This window comes from Felis catus, chromosome A2, assembly GCF_018350175.1.
Source record: "Felis catus isolate Fca126 chromosome A2, F.catus_Fca126_mat1.0, whole genome shotgun sequence".
Classification (NCBI taxonomy): Eukaryota; Metazoa; Chordata; class Mammalia; order Carnivora; family Felidae; genus Felis; species Felis catus.
This window is the reverse complement of record NC_058369.1, coordinates 120,391,525-120,415,415: the sequence shown is the minus strand read 5'-3', so window position 1 is coordinate 120,415,415 and position 23,891 is coordinate 120,391,525. Positions and strand designations below refer to the sequence as shown.

General features: G+C 41.6%; 1 protein-coding gene across 11 annotated transcripts in view; it reads right to left on the bottom strand.

Annotated features, from left to right (window-relative positions):
- CREB5 (cAMP responsive element binding protein 5) overlaps window positions 1-23,891 on the bottom strand; it is a 495,995-nt gene that overhangs the window by 104,076 nt on the left and 368,028 nt on the right. The gene's annotated exons all lie outside the window — the stretch shown is intronic.

Genomic DNA, 23,891 nt, shown 5'->3' with positions numbered 1-23,891 from the left:
AGAACAAAATTTTTTCAGGAACTCAAATTGATTTAATGAGCCAGGGAATGTGTGGCTGAGGGAAAAAGGAAATTATTTGTGTTTATGAAAAATGGCAAATAAGTGACCTCCTCAGCTAAATTCTCAATCTCCTGATACTGTTGCCCCAGGGAGCTCTATAAATGTCAAACAGTTAAATTAAAGATTTAACAAATAAAACAAAACAAATAAATAAACAAACACCCCCCGCCCCAGGACCTCTGAGGCCCCCATGTTAAGACACCTTATCCTGAATACCACGAAAGAAGCTTCTGCTTCCAGAATTAATGCATTTTCTTAAAAAGAAAAAAGATTCCCTACTGCTAAGTGCTGGGTAATGACTGCAGATGGAGATGTTTGGTGTGGCTGGGTGCCTCTCTATGCTTCAGGGGAGGACAGTCCCGTCCAGAGCACTGTGAGAAGCCTCTTTGGAGCTCATGTGCCTCGCCTCCCGTGGCTGACTTAGGGTGAAGTGGGAGATTGAGACAGGGGAAACAATGCCAACATGTTCTTCTTTTGCATTGCTGTTGAAATTCCAAAGAAGATTAGGTTTTCTACTCCTTTTGCCTAATAGCTCCCTTGGGTATATAGCTAGCTATCACAGGCACATGCATCTTGGAAGGATTAGTCATAAATTAGTCAATATTTATATGTTTAAGAAGTTATATACATGAGGGGCGCCTGGGTGGCTCAGTCGGTTAGGCGTCCGACTTCAGCTCAGGTCATAATCTCATGGTTCGTGAGTTGAAGCCCTGCGTCCATCGGGCTCTGTGCTGACAGCTCAGGGCCTGGAGCCTGCTTCGGATTCTGTGTCTCCCTCTCTCTCTCTCTCTCTCTCTCTCTCTCTCTCTGCCCCTCCCCTGCTCACACTCTGTCTCTCCCAAAAGTAAACATTAAAAAAAATTACAAAAAGAAGTTACATACATGAAAATATAAAAGAATATAAAACCTTTACACAGACTCCATGTCAAGGTACACAAATGGCACCCAGCTTTATTAACGGAACATGTACATGAGTGGTTACACGGATAGGCCAATGTAAGTAGCCTGTAACAGTCAAATGAGTGTTTTCAGAAAAGCAAATGAGTATTATGGGTATTTTTTTTGACATGTGCCCTGGGGATTTCTGGAGTGTAGATTAACAAAAGGGTTAGTAGGGTCTTTGAAGGTCCTTCACATTTCAGAGTTCTAGGAAACTGCTGATGTCCATTGCTCCAAAATTCTATAGTAGGCTGTAATTTCACTGGGTCCTAAAGCTCATCTCACTCAGAGGTGGATAGCTCGAATCACATAAGTATAAATGTGGCTCTATCAACAGGCAAGGTTTGCCTTATATTCTCCAGTCTTAATGTTTTGTTTGTGACCTTTTCTGGAAAGAAAATAGCTGTACGGTAATGGTCAGTTCCTCTAGGTGCAAAGTTAGTAATCTGAACGGCCCTGGTTTATAATGAGAAAGACTCACTGAGAGCATCTCTACAGATAGGTAATCATCTATCCATCCATTCGCCTATAGATATCCAGGCAGACGGATAGATGTACACACATACATGTACGCATACATATAGGTACATCTAAGCCTTCTACCATATGTCTGTTTCCCTAGTCACCAGGAGGAATGCTTTGGGTATAGACAGGGACAAGCAAAAAGAGATAACTGAGAACATTTTATTATGTCGATATGCCATATCATCCTCAGAAAGGGAGAGCGGCATAGTATCGTCATTGACATTTTGTTTCCAACATGGCATATTAATGATGATCTCGGTGATCAGTGTTTATTGATGAGCTATTATGAACAAACAAATCAATTAAACAGCGCTGATGTGAATGGAGATGCAAAAGTAATTAAACTTAAAATGAGTTTTCATGTTTCACAAAACTATGGAAAACTCCCAGTTGGATACAGTAGCTGGGGAATGGTATGTTTCATTTAATCAATGTTCTTATTAGATCAGTTACTTCCACACCATGCATAGATGTACTAGATTTTTAAATAACAAGCCTTCCCTCGTTAATTAAGAAAGCCTTTCAGGGTACTGAACTCCCTTGGAATTATAATAATAATTGCCTAACGGCAGCAGTCAAACCAGTTAACAATATATACTTGAAATAGAAATGGCTATTTGAGAACGCTGTATGTTTGGGCTCTGAAGAATTCTGCATTATTATTTTACACAGATTCTACAAACAATTTTCCCAACCCATGCACAAAACGGCGCCATTTTCTAGGCTTCTTGCTCAGGCTTTTAAAACTACAAACACTGAAAGAAAAAAAAAAATCTCTTCTACCCATCACTGGGCATACAAAGGACTAGACTGAAGTAATTATGTAGCTTGGCCCAATAAATAATCATTTGTCCAGAATATTCTGATCACTGAAGCAAGAGTGGTATCGGAATAATTACATAAATTATCTAATTCCCCTTGTGTATACAGAAATAATTACTAACACATTGCACTTGCATGAAACTTTTTATGTTGCACTTATATAGTTTCATATTTTTCAAAATATTTTCACCTTCATGCGACTTGAAACAATGCCATGTGGTAGGTAGGTCAGATTACCCCTATTTTACTCGGAGTAAGCTAAATTCAGAAACATTTAAATGTGCCCAAGGCCACACGGGTCCTGAAAAGAAGCAGGACTTCTATTCAACTTGCAACACAGGGCTTCCCCCATCACACCTTGATGGCTCCCATAACTAAGTTATTATTGATTTTTTACACTAAAATAAATTCACGGTCTATTTCCTTTGATATTCACACTGCTCCCTGGACTTTGCAACGAAGTAGTAACATTCTGCAGTACTGCTAACACGAGAAGTCACTCATCCATGTGAAATTATGTTTTCTTCCTTTAAAAAAAAAAAAAAAAGAAACTTCCCAAACAACACATCAGTTAGACTCTGAAAATAAGATGGCAAATCGCAGTAAAGTTGTGAAAACAAAGACCCAACAGTCTTTCTCCAGTGCGGGCTTGTTGCCATGAGCTAATAATTCCAGACTTTGAGCAAGCCGAGCCTCCTTTTTAATAACCATATGCCTCTAGGTAAAGTATTTCTACTAAAAATTATTGAGGCATGGAACAAGGTAAGATGTGTGAGCTCATGTTGGATTGTTCAATTACTAAACTGAGTCCCGTAGCATTAAGAGTTTTCCAACTTGACAGATTATTCCTCTTTATACACTTGTATAAACATACTGCTTACGGCTGAAATCTATGTAAGCTTTTCTTTCAATTAAAATGTCAAGGATGACAGACTGTGTTTTCAGTGTCCTTAACAGAATGAAAGGTACCACAGCAAGCGATTTCATGTCCTCATTTTTACCCCCAAAGGATGTTTTCCAGTCTAGGGGTGTCTGAAAAGCAAGGTCTGGGTCTCCAGCCTTTGCCCTTGGACAAGCCCAACTATCTTTAAGGAGCTAAGGGCCAGTACTTTTTTGGGGGAAGGTCTCAGGAGGGTCGCTGTAGACCGCTTTCCTTTCCCAGGTCTTCAAAAGATATGTGGCACTCCCGAGTTGTCTATGAAACTCAGGAGAGACAAACCTATCAGGTGTGTGGTCAGGCAAAGGGAAAAGCAAGCCATGAAAAAAAAAAACATAAGGTTAAAGAATTGGAAGATCATATTAGCATCAAAATGAGACCATAGACATCTTAAGAGAATCATGAGGAGATAATAAATAACCACTTGGAAGGACGGGCGTGTGCAGAATCAGAAGCTTCAAGGCAATGAAATGGAAAGAAGAGTGGGCAGGAAGCAGAAGATCCAGAAAGCCACTGCCGTTAGAGTTTTTGACTTTGGGGGAGAGTCTTTCTCCACTGCGAGGCTCTCCATTTCATCATCTATTTAATGAAGGGATCAGACTATAGGCCATCTGGAAATGGCATGAAGCTCTAAAATTTTGATTCTAGGGGCACCTGGGCGGCTCAGTTGGTTAATCATCCGACTTTGGCTGAGGTCATGATCTCACGGTGGGTGAGTTCAAGCACCGTGTCCGGCTCTCCGCTGTCAGTGTGGAGCCCCCTTTGGATCCTCTGTCTCCCTCTGTCTCTCTGCCCCTCCCCCACTCACTTTCACGTGCATGCTCTCTCTCTCTTCTCTCTCCTCTCTCTCAAAAGTTAACAAACATTTTTAAAAAATTAAAAAAAATAAAATTCAGATTCTAGATTTTGAAAATGAGATGTTCTTAATCTCTAGAGACTATATGTTTTATTATATAGTAGGTGGTCAGTGTCTGTACTAAATGGAACGGAGTCAGGATAGCACTTAGTCCCTAATGTGAAAAATACATTTGAAATATGGACAAACCACGAAAAGAATGTGTCTCCAAACAGCAAGAGAAATTGCTAAAAAGAACTGGATACATTCCAGGGGGTCCACATTTCGTCCTCATTTAAAGGTAACGTAATTTCACACACAGACTTGAGAGAGAGTATTGCCCATTATCGCTGTATTTGCTTATAAAAAGATACATGCTTTCTTTTCACCTTAAATCAAGTATTGTGGCCTATCTTGGCAAACTACTTGCTGTCTAGGATGGGGAGACTGAAAAGCTAAACAGGATGAATACAAACTCTTAAATCTTTTTTTTTTTTTTAATTTTTTTTTTCCCCAACGTTTATTTATTTTGGGGACAGAGACAGAGCATGAACGGGGGAGGGGCAGAGAGAGAGGGAGACACAGAATCGGAAACAGGCTCCAGGCTCTGAGCCATCAGCCCAGAGCCCGACGCGGGGCACAAGCCCACGGACCGCGAGACCGTGACCGGGCTGAAGTCGGACGCTTAACCGACTGCGCCACCCAGGCGCCCCACAAACTCTTAAATCTTAAGAGACGGCCGTTTGTAATGAGAAATGCTTCTTCTATCATTCTTCTCCCAAGTGGAGTTTAAAAATTCCTATTTTTGTAAAGAAAACAAATTGCCGGAAAATCAAGTAGAATGTGAAATGGAAAGACAATACAGTTCATTTCTTCCATGAAGAATTTACATGTAATTTACATGTAATAATTACATTGGAAAATGGGAGTAAAAAGCAATGCCTCAGAAGATCGTCTGTCTAGGTTGGAATCCCAGCTCTGCCACTTACTAGCTGTGTGACCTTGGGTAAGTCGCTTGGCCTCTGTGTGCCTCAGTTTCCTCAACTATAAAATGGGAGGACAGAGATATTCACCTCATGGCATTAAATGAGTCACCACATATTAAATACAGTTGACTCTTGAACAAAACAGGCATTAGAAACCCCAACTCCTCATGTAGTCAAAACTCCACATGTAACTGTGATTCCCCCCACAATTAACTACGAATAGCCTCCGTGAGAACATGAACTACTAATGCTAACAGCCTTAATGATAACACGAACAATCTATTAGCACATATTTTGTATGCTATATGTATTATATACCATGTTCTTGCAATAAAGTAATCTAGAGAAAAAGAAAATGTTGAGAAAATCATAAGGGAGAGATATCATTTGTAGCACCATACTGTATTGATGGAAAAACATCCTCATATAAGTGGACCTGCGTAGTTCAAACCCGCGTTGGTCAAGGGTCAACTGTATGTTGAAGGTGCTCAGTAAAATTAGTTGTTTTGTTTTTATTCTTCCGAAACACAGACCAAACTATAGATTAATCACTGTACTCCAATAAAGGAACTGGGGCTTCAGGCTGGGATCTTAAAGTTAGCACCAATCCTTAGCTTTAATTAAAGAACCACAGCAGCCGAACAAAATGCCTATAAAAAGGTCCCAAACTTGCTGCCTTTATAAGATATCTTTAAATATCCATCAACTCGAGATTTCCAAACCCTTCTGCGGAGGCAAATGGACTCCTCTCACCCACAGTTTTACAGAATTTCAAAATGATTCACACTATTTCTCAGAAAGGATCTTTGAAAATATTTCCTCAAAATGGAACCAAACTAGTTCCCCAGAGATCGGTTCTCAGTATCTTGTTTGTCCTGAAAACAATGACAAAAATCCAACAGAAGCAATAATTGGGAAAACAAGACAGCTATCTGGCCCATATTTTAAAAGACATCATTCTACCCATATCTTTTTTTGAATGAGCTCATGCTCCGCACCAAGTCTCACTGCCAAGCTCCTAAAGTTGGATGGCAAATACAACATTTCCCCTTTTAACAAATGAGGAATTTGAGACAAAGAAGTAGAAATATTTGGCCTGAGAAGAGGCACCAAAATATCAGCAGAATTCAATTAAAATATGTAGTTTCCATTTCAAAGCTTTCTTAGACTCAAGGAAGGACCTCTGGTAAAGATCTGGAACCTCTCTCCAAGATTTGTACCTCTCCCCTTCTCCCCTCTCCCCTCCCCCCCACGCCCCCACCCCCCCGCCCAGTGCCACCTTTCCTTTCCTTTGGTGACACAGGCATTTGGGTGTCTAGGAAGATAATTTTGCCTTTTTATCTGTATCCTAGCCACCATCTTTCCTAAAAAGCTAGCAAAACAGCCCAATGAAAAACAGCAAATTCTCCAGCTCCTTAAGAGACACCGGTACGCTTGGCTTCTTGTGACAGAACTTGATATGACTTCAAGGCCATTGCACCATGTGGCCACTCACTGCCTCCCCAGCACATGGCCCTGGGCTCCACACCAGTGACATAGTGACTTCCTTCCAGTTTCATGTAAGTGCCACCTTCCTTCCTGCCACAGCCTTGAATGTAAGAAACCTTCACCACCTTCTCTGGACATCCACAGCAGGTCAGGGCCTGGTTTTGGAGTGCCCTCACCCTGCACTTCTCCCTAGCAACATTTATCACCAATCAATGAATAAATGAATGAGTCAATCAACGAATCAATCAAAAATCAAATTAAGCATCGAACACAAAGCGGGCCCTGTACACGCTCATTTCAGAGTGGAACACTAGCTTGGCAAGTTAGGTCATTTGCCTAACAATTCATTTACAAATTCACAATCTGTGGTCACATGTTGAAAAACAAAATAGATGCATGTCATGGTCTCTTGGAGTTTACCACCTCAGCTCCCCAGTTATAATTCTTCAGTGATTTTGAGTGATTTTTAAAAATGTGTCTGTTCCAAACCAGACAATAAACTTCACAAGAGGTTGTGCCTGCTCTATTTTTACTAATGCAGATCCTTCAGAAACCTAAGCAAGTGCATGGTACCTAGGAGGTGTTAATAAATACTTCTTGGGTTAATAAGAATACAGATATTAAGGATCTCTTCAACTAGCAATAGATGTCGCAGGCACAGGGCTCAATAAATTATCTTTGCTAGCTAACGAGAAGAACTTCATTGATTTACAAGTCATGAGTGAAACTCCAATTTACATTAACAGCCTCATGTAACCCGTTTCTGTTCTTGAAAAGCATAAGTGGTTACCCCCAAGGTAATCTGTACTTTTTATCAGTGCCCCTTAGATTAAGCTCAAGCCTTCAGACGCGTTCTAGACCCATTTGTTTTTGCATCAATTAAATTCATTTCCATTTGAAATTATATTCTCGGCATTTCATAAGAAAAGGCCAAGAATAATTCAGCCACACTCATCTGTCTCCAATCTATGCAATGTTTTAAAAATTGGATGCCTGCCCTGTAATAAGGCTGCACTTTATACTGCTCAGAGCTCTGGGCTCGGAGGTACCAGTTACACCCACACCACGGTCAACTAAACATCTCGTTTCTGCTTTGCACTGACTTATCGATATTGACAAGAACACTTTTGTAATCATTATCACCAGGGGTGTCGGAAATTAAATTTACCACGCAAGATAAATTTGGGCCTCCTTTTTTATCAATTTTGTACTACTGCTGCCTTTATTTTATAGATGTAGTATGTGATATCTTGGAAATGTAACCTCTTTTTCTTTAAATACAAGCCCGGCTGCGAGAGAGCCAATGGTAGTAATAAAATGTAATACAGCTAACAGAGCTGCACCCTACTGGAGCCTTTGCTGGGTTTTATAGCATAAATGCTGTATCTACTCAGGCAGAGGAGATGTTTACTAGTGCTTTCAAGTGTTTTAAACAGAGAGAGCAGGAATAGAAAGGGAGATGTAAATTTATGGCCATTCTGTTAAGACTATTAAATCAATCTCTTTTTTTTTTCTTTAATGACTGATTTCTGCACCATTAATCTGAATTAGTCATGCAGTCAGCCTGATTCATTTAAGTTAACCAAAAACACGGTTGGATTGGTTTCTGATGTACTAGTGTCACCACAGGAAAAAAAAAAAAAAACCACGTTTTCAAAATCTGATATTTTTTCCTTGTAAAGAGCTAAAGGCTCTTTTAAAAGACCCTTTATAAAAGACCCCTAAATGCCTGAACAGTCTGGCTTTCGCCATGGGTCGGGCTTAAAGACACGAAGAGATGGCTTTTCAATTAGCCAATAACTTCCCGGTTGCTTCAATTATTCATAAAGTTACACTTAGAAAAGGCAAGTAAATGCAGATCCAAAGACATGAAATAAAAGATGATTTTGAATGCAGGCTCAAATAAATGATATACATCTGGCTGCCTGGGGAAATTTTTTCTTTAGAGAGACGTATCTCTAAGTAAAATTTCTTCCTGTTTCTAAGTTGTTAATAAGCTTCCTCCTTGCTTCATAAGGACAAATAAGTAGCCCTCTGATTATGAGCCTTGTCATTTACATGTGATTGCTGCTTGCATTCATTCACCATCAATGAATTATTCATGGAGACATCCAGTGACACACTTGCCTGGATGTTCTGTAGAGGCAGAGAGCTCCCCGAGCTGACAAACGCCCCCACCCCACAACTCTTAAGTAGGCGATTCTGTTTTGGTTTCCTCTGGACTCTCAGCTTGTCAGTTATCATATTTTAATGAGTAATTTGTGGCGGACGCCACACCCTGTACAGTCGCCCCATACCTATGATCCAAATAGATAGTGTCATTTTGCAGCTAAACGACAGAAGCACCAACTGCGAAAGACTTCAGCGAAAACAGAAGAGCTCTAGGAAACATCATCTGGACAACCTTTACTCATCCTTGCACTTTGCAAGTTCTCCCCACTAGGTCGCCCCCACTAATGCCTTTAACCTAACCTCTTCCTGAATCTCAAGGCAGGTTCTCGTAGACAGTTTTCAAGTACCTCTCCTGGGAGACCAAATTTATAACGCCCTCCACCCAGCCACTTGCCAGGATTATTTCAGCTCCTTAGGAGAAGGCGCTAGAGACGATTAGCTCCACAGCTATACTGGCAGGAGGGGAGATACGTCAGTGATGCAGGAGGAGGGGCTTAGGCTGGCTATGAGGACATGCATAAACGCAGGCTGCTAAAAGCCTGATTCCTCAAGTTCTGTTCTTAATGATAAAGTAACAGAAGTGCTGAGAGGGCAGCTTGTCCTCCAAGGAAGCACAGACAAAGACAGGGGCACTGCCTCGAGGCTTAGCCAACTCCTCAGTAGGTTACATCCTGACAGACAGCCGCAAAGTCTAAACAATGGCTGTAATCAAATAACCAGAAACCATAGGAGAGGGTGTGAGAGCCTAGAGAAATCCTTGTCAGACAGAGCTGAACATCATGAGGGTGGCGGGGAGGGAAGGGGGGGGGGGGGGGGGGGAACTTGGAGAAGGTTCCAAAGGCCCACAGAGAAATACTGAAAGGCCAGAAGGGAAGACCTAAATGGAAAAGTAGAAGGAACAAGACCGGGAGATGACGATAACGGCCTTCAAGTTTCCAAATTACTATATTCAGAGAATGGTGACCAGCTACTTTCAAAGCCAACCAAAGCAGAGTAATAACTATAATAAAACAGCAGCACATGGGATTTACGTTAGAAGAAAGAGTATCTCCCAAGAACGAACAGTGTAAGACAATTAAATGGCTTACTGAAGTTTTGGATTTCCTCTTATTAGGCTCTTAAAAAAGAGATTCGTCCCCGTCTGGCATGGTTTCTAGGGAGGAGGACGAGGAACTGGCAGACTTCTCAGAGTCCTAAATTAGGTCTATTATTTTCACTGATTCCAGTCAGAGTGGCTGACAGAAATGATAGAGATAATGCTGGCTGCCATCATTAACCAGTAAATCGAATAAAGCGGCCTTGTGTGGCTGACAAGGCACAGGCTTTGGGCCGCCCGCTGGCCCTGTCACGGCCCATGAGTGTGTGATCTGCACAAGTCATTTAACTTCTCCGTTTCCTCATCGGCAAAAGTAGGGCTATACTACCCACTTCGTAAGTATGGTGTGAGGAAGCTTTGATAATCACATATGAGATGATATCTTGTATGGGTTTGTCCTTTGGAAGATGATCGATGGATATTCTATTCAACAGATGACTGATCTGGTTTAGAATATAAAATTATTGCTAATGTCATTTTAAAATACAAAGGAAAACTATATGGTTCTAAATTTCAGGGTGAAGTGGTTTGGAAAAAAGACCCAGAAACTTCCAGCCTCTCTGAGGGATCTGACTGTACTTTTCTGTCACTATGAGACCTGGTATCTCCTGGTGTATCAGCATCTTGGGGAAACCTGCTCTGTTTTTTTCCAGCCCAGGCTGATCCCTACTCTGTGTTCGCACAGCATGTACCAGTCTCTTCACTAGACTGGAGACAGAGTATCGCAAAGCACAAAGCTAGGGGCGCCTGGGTGGCTCACTCAGTTGAGTGTCTGACTTTGGCTCAGGTCATGGTCTCATGGTTCATGGGTTTGAGTCCCGTGTCGGGCTCTGTGCTTGACAGCTCAGAGCCTGGACCCTGCTTCGGATTCTGTGTCTCCCTCTCTCTCTGCCCCTCCTCCGCTCACACTCTGTCTCTCTCTGTCGCTTGACAAAATGAAACGTTAAAAAAAAAAAAAGCACAAATCTTGGCACACAGTAGGAGCCTTGTAGAGGTTTGATGAACGACTTAATGATGTTACCTAACTGTACATGGTCTTTCATTTCCTGGCAGCAGTACCTCCATGACACATCCATGACAGTCTTCTTATTAAGGGTCACGATAACTTGACACATTATCATGAAAGAACAGTCAGCTTATCATTGACTTGAACAAGGGGATTGGGGGAGGGGCAGAGTTTCTAAGAAACTGGTATCCTCCATAAGCAACCTTTCCTGAGCTACGTTTCAAGTTCTCCCACTTTGCAGGAGCACTTATCATGAGTTAAATTGATATTAATCTCAAACACTTAATAAAATAACAGCAATAGAGTTCATAATAATGACACTTGGCACTTTGCATCTAAGGATCTCAAAGGATCTAGTCATGGGCTGGACACACAAGCAAAGAAGCCATTGTGCATAGCTTCCCTGTGGACACAGTTGATCCTATCATTAGGTTCTGAGATTGAGACTGTGGCCATACTATGTGCATGAACACACCCACTGCCCACAAACACCCCCCAGACATCTACATGCTAAGAGGCAAAAGTGATAAAAAGACGTCTGGCCCCAAATGCACTCTTATCTGTATTAGTTGGGTCAAACCTCGAAACGCAGATTTGTATTTTGATACACTTGTTTTATTAGGATACTTCTTCCAACCTCGTTCTTGCTGTATTTGTAGATATAAACTGGAAATTCCATGTCTGTTCTTTAAAGGCATGACGTGTTAAAGGGTTTATTTTTCCTTTAAGTTCATTCTGAAGGAAATTTTGTTTAGGCTTAAACATACAGGAGTTTGTATATAAGGCGTCACTTCTAAGGCACTTTTCCCTTCCTTGGCGGCCTTGCATTTGCCAACGACAGTGACTTGCTCAGTTTCCCATATTATTCCCCAGACAGCCCTATTCCTACTTCCAAACAAATGTGGTATTTGGGGTTTCAAGTTTAGAATGTAATTTGGTATCATTTCAGATGTCTTCCTACAGCTTAATAAACATCTTCCCCAGAGGGACTTGGGGTCTGATTTTAATTTGTGGTAGGGTTATGGTCACAGTAAATGTCAATTTTAGCTATCGACAATAAGCCCTACTAGAAAGAGAAATTGTAAGTGAATGACAGTACATTTACAGGACGTGTGCCACATTATGCTTGCTCATAGGAGTTGACTATTCCCTAAGAAATCCCTTCACTGATCTGTAATGAAAGTCTGGTTTCTCCTCAGGGCTCTGACTGTCAGTCACTCATCGGAAGAGAATGTGCCAATCTGTAGACCAGAAAAAGGTACAGTGAAGTAACCAAGCCCTCCATGATATAGCTTTGAATCCGAATACCCCAGCGACACGTCACTGTGTCAGCCGGGTGATCCTGGGCTGTGTCCTCAAGATCTCCTCAGAGTTTCTATTTCTTCATGTATACAATAAGGTGGCTGAACCAATAATCTTCAAGGACCTTTTCAACTCGAAAGTTATGTAATCGGGTATGATCAAGGGTGGGTAACCTGCCTCGTGGAGAAGCTCAAAACTATTTATTTTGGAGAAGCAGCACGTCAGTAGGGGACGGGCTTTCCTCAAAGGTGGGACAAATGAGTAACTTGTCACTGGCCTCTCTTGGACATTCCCTATCTTTCAACAAAAGGCAGGTTCCAAAGATCACTGAGTACAGGCCATATTTAGCAAAGTAAGGCAGGAGCCAGGGGTGCTGAAGGGTAGGAGAGGAGGGAGGTTTCTTCTCACATGTGAACAAGGATCCTTTTAATTAGCATGTGAAATAAAGGTTTCACTCTTTTGTGCATCAGAGTTAGTCACATATTATTAAGCAGAATACCATTCTTTAGGAGAGGTAGGACAGGCCCTTAAATAAGCGATTCTGTCTGTTCAATGTGGTGCCATCAGGCCCCATTGGGATTGGGGAAAAAAATGGGCATTCTGAGAATGACAAAAGTCTTCCAAGTCTGACAGTTGTTGGGAAAACTGAGTAGTAAATGCTAGCTTGACCTACCTACTAAAGAGGTACTACCTACCTACTAAAGATAGCATTCCCTAAGTGCCAATGTTGAGCCCTATGGATGATCTTGTCCATGGTGCCTGGGATGGTTAATTTTGTGGGTCTACTTGACTGGGCCATGGGCTACACAGATGGCTGGTTACACATTATTTCTGGGTGTGTCTGTGAAGGTGTTTCTAGAAGAGATTAGCATCTGAAGGGGTGAACTGAATAAACCAGATTCTCCCTCCAAGGGGTGAGTGGGCATCATCCAAGGTGATGTGGGCATCATCCAAACTACTGAGGTTCTAAATGGAATTTTAATAAAGGAGAAAAGTTGAATTATCTCTCTGTCTCTCTCTCTGTCTCTATGTCTCTCTGTCTCTCTCTCTCTCCCTCCTTCCCTCCCACCCTCTCTCCTTCTGCCTGATTGATTGAGCTATGACATCAGCCTTCTCCTGCCCTGGAACAGAGACTTACACATCAGTTCTCTTGGTTCTCAGGCTTTTGGACTTGGACTGAAATTTGTACCACTGGCTTTCCTAGGACTCCAGCTAGCAGACAGCAGATAGTAGGACTTCTAAGCTTCCAGAATTGGCATAAGCCAATTCCTTACAATAAATCATATATAATATGATCGTATAATAAATTATATATAAGTGATTATATATGTAGCAAATTTTATTATATATGTATTCCATATCCTATTGGTTATTTTTTCTCTGAAGAACCCTGAGTAACACAGTGCTCATCTTTAGGCTCTTTTCTCTAGGAAGTGTCCCATATTTCTTTAAATATATTGGATGCAATGAATTAGTGGAATCTAGGCATTACCTCTGACATCCCTCATCCTCTACTTCCAATCATTCACTATGTTTTATCTACTCTACCCCCCAGATAGACCTGGAATCCATCCACTTGGCTCTATGTCCATTACCAAGACCCTCGTCCTCTGCACTACAGCCAGAATGATCTCCATGAACCAATGATCTAATCATGACTTTTCCTATTCAACGTTTTTCCATGGCTTCCCTCAGCATTTGGGATTTAATAAAATCATCCTTTACATGGTGTACCTCTTGATGTCTATAGTACTACTTTCCAACCTGACTCGATGTGTTTTACCCATCCTGGCTTTCATTCAATCCCTAGGGTGTGCCAAGCTCTTTCCTACCCCAGGGCCTTAATACATCCTATTGCCTTTGCCTAGAAAGGCTAGCCATTTGCTCTTCTGTGGACCAGTTCTTATTTGTCCTTTAGGTCTCAGTTGAAATATCACTTTCTTAAACTTTTCTCTGACCCCCAAACTAAAGGTGCCTCTTATTTTGAGTGTCTCATAGCTCTGTATGTTTTTCCTTCGTGCAATGTCTAATAATATGTTTATAGGTATGATTATTTATTTAGTGTCATACTTTACCATTACACTTCTACCTCCCTGATGGCAGGGCTATATATCTTTTGACTGCCAGAGGTAAAATCATTCTGATTTCCTTTAACCACTGGGAAAATCTGTGCTTACTTACTGGAATATTCTACCCCATTTGAATACAGGAGAAAAAAAATACCATAATATAGCTAGAAAGAATTCTAGAAGTTAAGAGGATTGATCTAACATAAGTTTATATACCACCGTATTTGCCTACATGCTATTAGTAATTGATCTTTCCACCTTTCTGAAGCTGGGGGCTATTTCTTTTGAGAAACACAAAAGCAAAAATGCCAAATGGAAATGTCCATTCCAGGGCGTATAATTCTTGCTTTAGGTCAATGTTGAAGCACTCAACTGTTCTTATGACAGTTAAGTGTTTTCCATTTTTGCCAATGGTTTCAATTGTTGAGGCTCTCCAGATGGGTCAAAACCCATAACTTTTATGTAAGGCTCCCAAGCGTTTAATATATATGCCAAGAAAACCTCTTCAGTTAAAATAGGGCATGAAGAACTATAGTTACATGTGCCTTGGACTGCTTTCCTTATAAGGTAGAACACTGAAAAAAGATCTTCTGGGTTTTTTACTCAAAAACAAAGTAAACAAAATCAGTGATGTCAAAGTCCAGTGTGGCTGAGAAAATTCATTTCCTTAATATGGTGTGGGCTCAGGAGTGATGGGGAGAGAGCGGACATCCAGGAATGATGGTCTGCTGCAGGCTTCTGGCAAACTTTTTGGCCTATTGGTTCACAGCCAGTGTTTTTCTTCATAAATGAATTCCACATCTTTATTAAGTTAAGTATTTCTTTTTTTATTATTATTTGAAACATACTTTAAATATTTTGTTTTATGACGTCCTGGAAATTGATACAATTCCTTCCAGATCAAGGAAGATGGAAAAATCAATTACTTTTTTTTTTTTTACACTGAGAGTGATTATACAAAAATTATGCCCCAATTTATCCATTACTATGAATATCATTTGACGTCATGTGTGAACAACACAAGACAGCCAGAATTAAAGGCGTCTTTCCGATTAGATGAATCAGTTACTTTCACAGAAAAGCCCTAATGGTTATTAAATAGAAATACACCCCTAGTGTGAGTTGATCTGTAGAAAACTATGTCGTAAGAATTACAGATTTTTAAATTGCAATTAACCTTTTATAAGAAAAATCCCCGTAAGAACAAATCAGAAGACATCAAAAGCCTGACCTGAGTGTCTGATGTCAGATCCTTTACACAAACAAGTTATGGTTTGCAATCCAGAAACTGAATCTTATTAAAATGAATTTTATCTGGCATAGAAGGAATTTCAATGTTGGCCTATTTACAGATGAGTTAATGGGGTTTATCCAAAAATGGAGGAATTTTTAGGGTCCTTTCATTCATGAGAACCATGGTTCAAAACGCAGAGGAGGACTGAGGGGAAAACATGAAGCCCAGCCCTCAGCAGAAACTAGAGTTGCCTTCTTCACACTCTTCAAAACCCAGTTCTCAAAACCTCCTAATGGGTTTCACTGTTTTCTTTCCCGTGCTTATCATAATCAGGGAACCACACATTTGCATCTCTAATGGACCCTTTTCAAAAGTGTGTTGACATTTCAGTAGGTTTTGAATAGCTCTTAATGCTTCTCTCAATTTGGTCAGATGCCCACAGATCTCCTTATATGGATGGGTCTCAACATATAGACTGTCTGCTTTACTCATGGATTGTTGTGTGTGTGTGTGTGTTTTTTTTTAATCCCTGGGAACCTATCTTAATTATACTCTTAAAAAAGTGAAAACTCAGAAGTCAGATGACTCAGAAAATGAGTATTTAGCTGGATATCCACACGCAGGGACAGCATCTTAACTACCTCTGTGAACTCAGACACAAGTCAAAAGCATCATCCCTTGTGTGGTAAATTCACTTTTTGGAGCTGCTATTTTTGTCAAAAGGAAATAGATATAAATAAGACCATCAAGATAAACATAGGTTAGGGGAGAAATCAGGCAGGGAGCTCATCATCTGAGCAAAAACTACACCACATTTTTTTACTCCTTGCATTTTCTACAAGAACTGAAGACCCAGAGGGCTTGCAAAGGAGCAATTTCAGTCCCACCTACTTTCTGTGGCTTCAATAAAAAATGCGATCCAACAGAAACACAACTAAAATTATTTTTTTAAGTTTGCTTTTTTAACTCAGTTCCTGCTATGTTTCAGGAACGGGGGCTGGGAGTGAATAAAAGATAATCCTGGCCCTTAAGAAATTCATCAGAAAGGAAGGAAGGAAGGAAGGAAGGAAGGAAGGAAGGAAGGAAGGAAGGAAGGAAGAAAGAAAGAAAGAAAGAAAGAAAGAAAGAAAGAAAGAAAGAAAGAAAGAAAGAAAGAAAGAAAAGAAAAGAAAGAAACTCATCATCTATTAAGAGAACTACACAAGGCAAGTAAGTATAATGGGTGTAATGGGAGAACCCCCCCACCCCAGCCGCAATGATATCTAACATCATGGGGGTTTGGGGGGAAGGGTCCTAGAAGAAGAAACGAAGGAACTGCGCTGGGAAAGAAGAGATGTTAGCTCTGCACTGCATGTGTGTGCACACACACACACACACGTGTGTGTGTCCATGTATGTGTGTGCGAGAGAGTAAGGGAGAGGGAATATTGGTAGTAGGGGCTCCGATCTGAGTTAACCATCTGTGCAAGGCGGGTTGTTAAAGTACATCAACATAGGCCAAAAGTATATTAAATAATTACTGATGTTCATAGCTTAACGTGAGATGAAAACAATCTCTTTGGATGGTACCAATCCCTACCTAGCAATACAGGCTCTCTGATGAGCGTTCACTCAGGCTGATCCCCTTGTAGATGCCAAATTGAGAAATGCATATATTTAGAATTTTTAAAACGGATATTCCAGTATTTTCTGTAGATGGCTGAGTTACAAACTGCGAGAACCATGTGATAGGCTATTCTGCACTATTTGATCCTTTTTGAATTAGGGGGCAGTGGAATAAAGGAAGAGATTTGGGGTAAGTGGGAGCAGGGAGGTGCTGGGAGCTCCAGGCAGGGGCTCAGCATTTTTCAGAATCAAAGAAGCCCTTCTTGGCCCTATTATCCCTATATTAAATTGCGTTGGAAAGGGTAAAAATGCAGCGAGAATTTGGCCCTACTTTTACTGATTCTGAAGCCTTTTCCAAGACAGAAAGTTGGTATAACTGGAGTTTTCTCTCCCAGATTTCTAGTTTCCATTTCTTACTTTGAGCTCCATAAAGCTAGATGGGTATGAGTTAGGGGTGGGTATATATTTTAACCATCACTTTTATGCAGCATTTTCATTGGAGGTGCCCGAAAGTAGTTTTCTGTGTTTCTTGTGACTTTTACTCTCCCTTTTGGATGCTCCTTTTGCAACAAATTAATTTCAGCTCCTAGGGAGGAAGGTCCTACCTCAAAGCACTGTGTCAAACGCTGCACTAACGAAATAATCCATAATAACGGATTTCCCCATTATTTCTAGCACAGAGTTAAAACATAGAGATTTAAAGATAGGAGTTTTTTGTTTGTGTGTTTGTTTTGGGTTTGGGGTTTTTTTTGTGTGTATTTTACTTGTTTTTTTTTCTTTTGGTCTATATGACTTGAAACCTTTTGAAAAGTAGGTTGTTGTCCCCTCATTTCTAAACCAATATTGGCAGTCACTGAATGCACCCTTTCTTTCAAAGGAAGGAAGGAAGGAAGGAAGGAAGGAAGGAAGGAAGGAAGGAAGGAAGGAAGCAAGCAAACCTTGGTGATCCCAGCTTAACTATGAAAAGGAAACAAGAGGGTATGAGACAAGGTAGCTTCGAGCCCACGCCTTCCCATCCAGACTCTTTCACTTGCTTGCAGCTCTCACTCAAAACCCACTCCTTCTGTGCTTTTGCATATGAAAAATGAGGTTGTAAAAGTGTCAGCCGCCTTTTGACTAGCTAGTAGGAATAGCTAGTAAAAGCTAATTGGAAGCCATTTCATCCATAAGATGTACGGCTCTCAACCGATCAATCCCTGGGTCCTTAATCTGTTGCTCCTGAGTTTCCTCGGGCCGGTAAGAATTCTGAAGTGTGGAGAAGCTCTAAACCAGCTTATCAGATCGAGAAGCTATAACAGAATTCAAGTTTCCAAGACCATTCCCAGCAACTTGAAAACCTCAACCCATGCCCTGCCTCTATAATATATAGCATTTCCACACTGTGGCTGTTTTAATAAGCCAATGGATATTTCGCTCCAATCTGTTTGCTTTTAGTGGGCTTTCTTCCCCTCTCCAAAGAAGCTGGAATTATGCTGTCAGACAAATGACTAGAATAACCGTGCATTGCTCTAGACACCGATGAATAAAATATATCAAATGGTGTATATCCCTAGAGTGTATTATTCCACTTAGAAAATGGTATAATTGACTTTGGGTAGTGTAGGGGGAAAAAATCCAAGTATTTTTGAGTTGTAGGGTTATTTTCTGGTAATTGCCCAACTTGAAACTTTAGTTTGTCAATCAGACAGTTCTCTTAGCCTTATAAAGGGTTTTTTTTTCAGGGGGCAGGGGTGGTGAGGGGGAAGAAGAGGTTATTGAAGGAGAACTAAGAAAATGGCTAAGCCCCACAGGCCTTTTTTCTTGTCATAAAGTTGTTGTCAAAAAGATTCGCTATTATGTCTGGGATGGGTGAACTCCGTGGCATTTTGCGTTCAGTAAAAATGTCTCAAACCATTTTTCAAACATTTTGAGGTTTGGCAAAAACCTGAAATCCATCTTGCCAAGCACTTTCCCCCCTTAATTCTTAAACCCATGTGTCTTTCAAGGGAAATTTAATCCGTATGTTTCTGATTCATTTACACTTAACTCATCAAAATGGTGTTTTGTAAGAGCTATTTGATGTTCAAGAAGTCTTATGAGCTTCTCTTTTTATAAGTCTGAAAAGTCTTTCTTTCTGAGAACCAGAAAATTGTATTTTACCAGCTGTAAGCCAAATGATTTGAGCTGTGTTAAAAAGCAGGAACCTGCTGAATTTAGGAGGCAAAAAAAAAAAAATTGTGGACACGATGCATAAATAAAGGTCCTCACATGTCTGCCTGCTCATGCATCTGCCAAAGACCTTTCGGACTCCTTCTTCCCTGGAGAAGCCTAGACCGTGGGGCCTAAGAACAAGCTAAAAACTGACTCGGGGTACAACTATGGTCCTAGAGCAAAAATTCCCATGGGTTCCGAAGATCGCCAATAGAGAATCCCAGCTCAGAATCAACAGAAGTAAAACCTGGTGTGTTCCGTGAGATGAATCTATTACCTAGGAGATAAAATGGTCATTGAATTCCAGCACTAGAAGGGACTTATGAAATTTGGAGTCTCAAGGGCTCCTGAGAAGAGGCGCAGACATGAGTTAAGGGAGCAGCTGCGGGCCAGTGGGGGCTCTGTCTTCCATGCTTGGCTTCCAAATGAGAGGATTTTCCAGAAAGTACTTGGAGAGTAAATCCAGTTTAAAATTTGTTTAAAAACAAATACCTTAATTTTATATGAGGACCCCAAGGTTTGGGGAAGGAATCCTGGAGTGTTGGGACAGAACTGGCAACATGCCCCGGGTCTCCTGACCATTGTCCATCATTCTTGTGACGTGTCTACCATGTCAATGCTTTTCCAACTCTGAATGTAGTTCATTAGTGGGTCAGTTGGTGAGGAATTGGTAAAATCAGTTCAATCTGACGTGACTAGTATCTCAGAAAAATGAATAGAATATCAGATATCCAAGAACGTTATATATGCAGTAAAAATTAAGTACTGTTTCATCAAACTATACACACACACACACACACACACACACACACACACACACACATAAACACACACATGTGAGGATACTGGGCTACAAGATAAAATATTTCTTACTGTCGTTCATATCAAAAAAGTTTCAAAGCCACTTTACCACCTGCAAAACAAGACAAAACAAACAAACAAAAAACATGTCTCTTTTACTCGTAGTTCAGCCATTAGCAGTTTTCAGTTTGCCTCATTAAAGACCACACGGTTAAACAGACCCAGAATGATACTTCTCACCTCACGGAGGAAATCCTATGAATCACTAGCCTATTGCACCAAAGATGGTTATTTCACAGATGAGGAGAAATGGACAAAGAACAAATGTGTGGTGGAGGCAGGAAGGGAGGGGGGCCAGATACCTAGCCGAGAAAAGAAAGGGTCATCTTCTTCCTGATATGATTTACAAATGACAGGAATGATTTCCAACTTGCATCCTGTGCAACAGCACAGGGGGAGCTTCAGACATATTAGCACCAGCATATTTCCAAAGTGCATTTTCCAAGCACTTAACAATCATTAATTAGTTAGAAACATCCTTTCAAGGTCGGGAGGCATAATAGTTCATCTTCACACAGCAGAGCTTTGGAGACTTCAGGGAAGCCGAATTGTACAGCACCTGGATAATTACTGTGGGAAGATTAATTGGGTTAACTGGCTGTGAAGAATCTTGTGATAAAGCATTATGAAAAACGCTGCCCCCGTCACACTGGGAGATGTCAGAGCTGGCATCCTTTGTGCCTAACAGCTGAAAGCTGCCTCCATGGGAAAGGATGCAAAGTCATTAAAACAACTATGAATTACCCTTTGCTCTCTCTCTCTCCTCTCTCTTTTTTTTTTTCTTTTTCAGAATCGTAATGAAGTGACAAGTTTTCTGTGGTCACAGAGTGCCTGAGTCTCTTTGGGATTAAAGTGCGAAGTGGGTTGTGTTGGGAATTGTGGTCTAAAACCGGTCCCTAGGTGGGCAGGAAGAGGGAGGAAGCAGCGAGTTTCAGAGCCCAGAGGTCACATCCTGCAGGTGGGTGGGTGCTGGTTCTGGGGCGGATTCCAAACTCTGTCCTCATCAGACACGCACTCAGTGCAGTGAGGGCTGGTGCAGGGAGAGGGAGGAAGGCGAGAGTGGTGGGAAGCAGAGAGCCAGACTCCTGGACGGTTACCCCATCTCATTTATGGCCCAGGGACAGCACGCCCCACCCACTAACGAGACACCAGGGAGCTTTTGGCCGGAGGTGGAAAGCGAGCTATCTTGTCCATTTATTTCCCCGTCCCTCCCTCCAGACCGGAGGGTGGAGTCACTATACTGCTAGGTGCCTGAATGACTCTGAGCTTCTCGAAGCCAGCTGGTCGGTCTCCCCTGTGCCCCTGCTCATCTGAGTCTTTCTTTGCTCTCTCCCACCACATCCTCCCCAGGAGCCAGAACTCAAAAGAGGCCCGAAAAAGCATACGCTTGAGCAAGAAGATGGAGCTCTTGGCACTGGGAAACCCAATAGCCTGGCGGGGCAGACATGTGTTTCTCACTGCATCCGAGCCAGGCCCTGGCCCTGCCACCAAATAGCTTTACGATAATTCATCTCTCTGCTGTATGGATACTGGATAATTCACCACATCTTCAGGTGGCCTCGATTTCTGAATCTATAAAATGAACGGTTCCGCTGAAGGATCTCTAGGGTTCCTGCCTCATCGATGCATTTAGAATTATGGGATTACTATTCTACCGCTAAGAAGTTCTGGATGATGAGAGGGAAGCCTAACTGGCTGACGTCCCCTGTGACCTGTACACTGAAGCTTCCTCGTTGCCCAGGATGGAAGGAAGAGGCCAGAAAGCAGCCATGTTCCAAGCTAGGTCAAGAAGGGAATTCAGAAAAATGGTGTGGCTAGAGAGAGGCCACTGTGCAATCGTGTAAGGGTGGATACTGCCTGAGAGCAAAGTGAAGGCGAAAATGCAACGCGAGAGTAATTTACATCTACATTTACACTAAATGGGTTTATCATAATTGCTGTTATTATGATTAATTCCCGAGGAATTAAAGAAGATCAGCCTTTTATTGCACTGCGGCTGAGCTGACTGAAGTATTCAAACAAATAAGAAGGTTAAGAAGACACAGATGCAAAAGGAAACCTGCTTTATGCCATCTAAAAAAGAAACCTACTACTTAACTAGATAAAGGTGGGGGTTGGGGGCGGGGGGAGTGGGTAAGACCTGCCTCTTCTTGGCACTGAAATCAACTGCTTTACAGAGAGATCTGAGACCTCATTTTCTGGCCAGTGAAGAGGTCTGGTGACACAGAACAGGGTCCACAATAGGACTCTCCTCTCCCCTCGCCTACTGCTCACAGTCTCACCCGCCTTCTGTGACTCAGTTTACCTGCCAGGGAAGGAACTGCTGAATGACAGCATTTCTCTTTACCTTCCTGATGCCCCAAATGTACCATCATCCAGGCTTCCAAAAATGTCAACTGGTCCCATTTGGTCCCATTATTAAATAACTAACATTTACTGAACATCTACTATGCTGAGTGCTTTACAGTCACCATTTCATGGACCCTGTCTCGTAGATGAAGTAAATGTGGCTCAAAACTTTCAACAGACTGTCAACAGTCACACAGCTAGCAAGTGGCAAAGCCAGAGTTGGAACACAGATCTGACTCCGACACAATTCATAGGGCACAATCACATGGGCCGTATCAGATTTCGAATCGACGGGTTCCACCTCTGACAAGAGCTTGCTTCACAGACCTTCCCTTAGCAGTAACATGGACCCCACCGAGGGCAGAGTGGCAAAGCCAGGGGGGCCGCCAAGAGGTCCACAGGCTAGACGAGGCCAAGCTGGCCTCTCTGCCATATCAGCACATGTCCAGCTCAATAGGACTTCAATTCTTCAAAGATCTTTGATTTAAAAGGAAAAAAAAAAAAAAAAGTCCACGGGCTCCTAAAACACAGCAACTCATGGTAGGCATTCCAGCTTATGTAACACAGCCCGTTGGCCTCATTTCCATCTCCCATTAAGATGAGTGATTGAGTCTGTGCATTAACAGATACCTTGGCATTCATTTGGAGCCTTATTATTATTTTTTCCAGGCTTTGTTTTTTTGGACACATCCAGTTCTATTGAAGTGATTCAGACGCCAAAGAAAGAAATCATACATAAGGTAGAATTCAACTTTTGGTATTCTGTGGAGGAAAGGAAGACTTTGCTGATAGCTGGATGGGCTTCGTCTGTTGTAGAACTACTGTCGCGCTCTCCATAATGACTGCGGACTATTGATTAATTCTTCTTGGGGACAGTGTTGCTTCATCAGTCATTAAATAAGCTTTCTTGCCAGCGTAAGTGCAAGAAGAAAGATGTATGGACTTGTTATAAAGTGTATATGTACTATGTAGTGGGCTTTGGAGTTCTAAGGCAGGTCAATTTCAGTTTTCAGGGATGTAAGTAGCCAGGGAACCCGGTTTGTTGCAACGGAGACTCATGAAATACATACATCTCTAAGCACTGGTGGTACTCTCTAAGAAGACTAGGAAAGACTGTTTACAAATCACACACAAATTTAGACCACAGAATTTTGATTGGCTTCACCCACCCTTATCAATGCCACTCATTTTCCTTCCTCCTCTCAGCTATTCCCCACATCCCTGGACTATGATCACTCATTCAGGTACTTGCACTCACACCTTTCTGCAGTCCAGGGCAAAGGAGTCCCCTCCAAAGGTCAAAGGCCCACGTAAACCAGACAAAAAGGGAGCAGAAAACAGAAGCCAGTGTTCAAACCACTGCTTTTTTTTTTTTTATGTTTATTTATTTTTGAGAGAGAGAGAGAGAGAGAGACA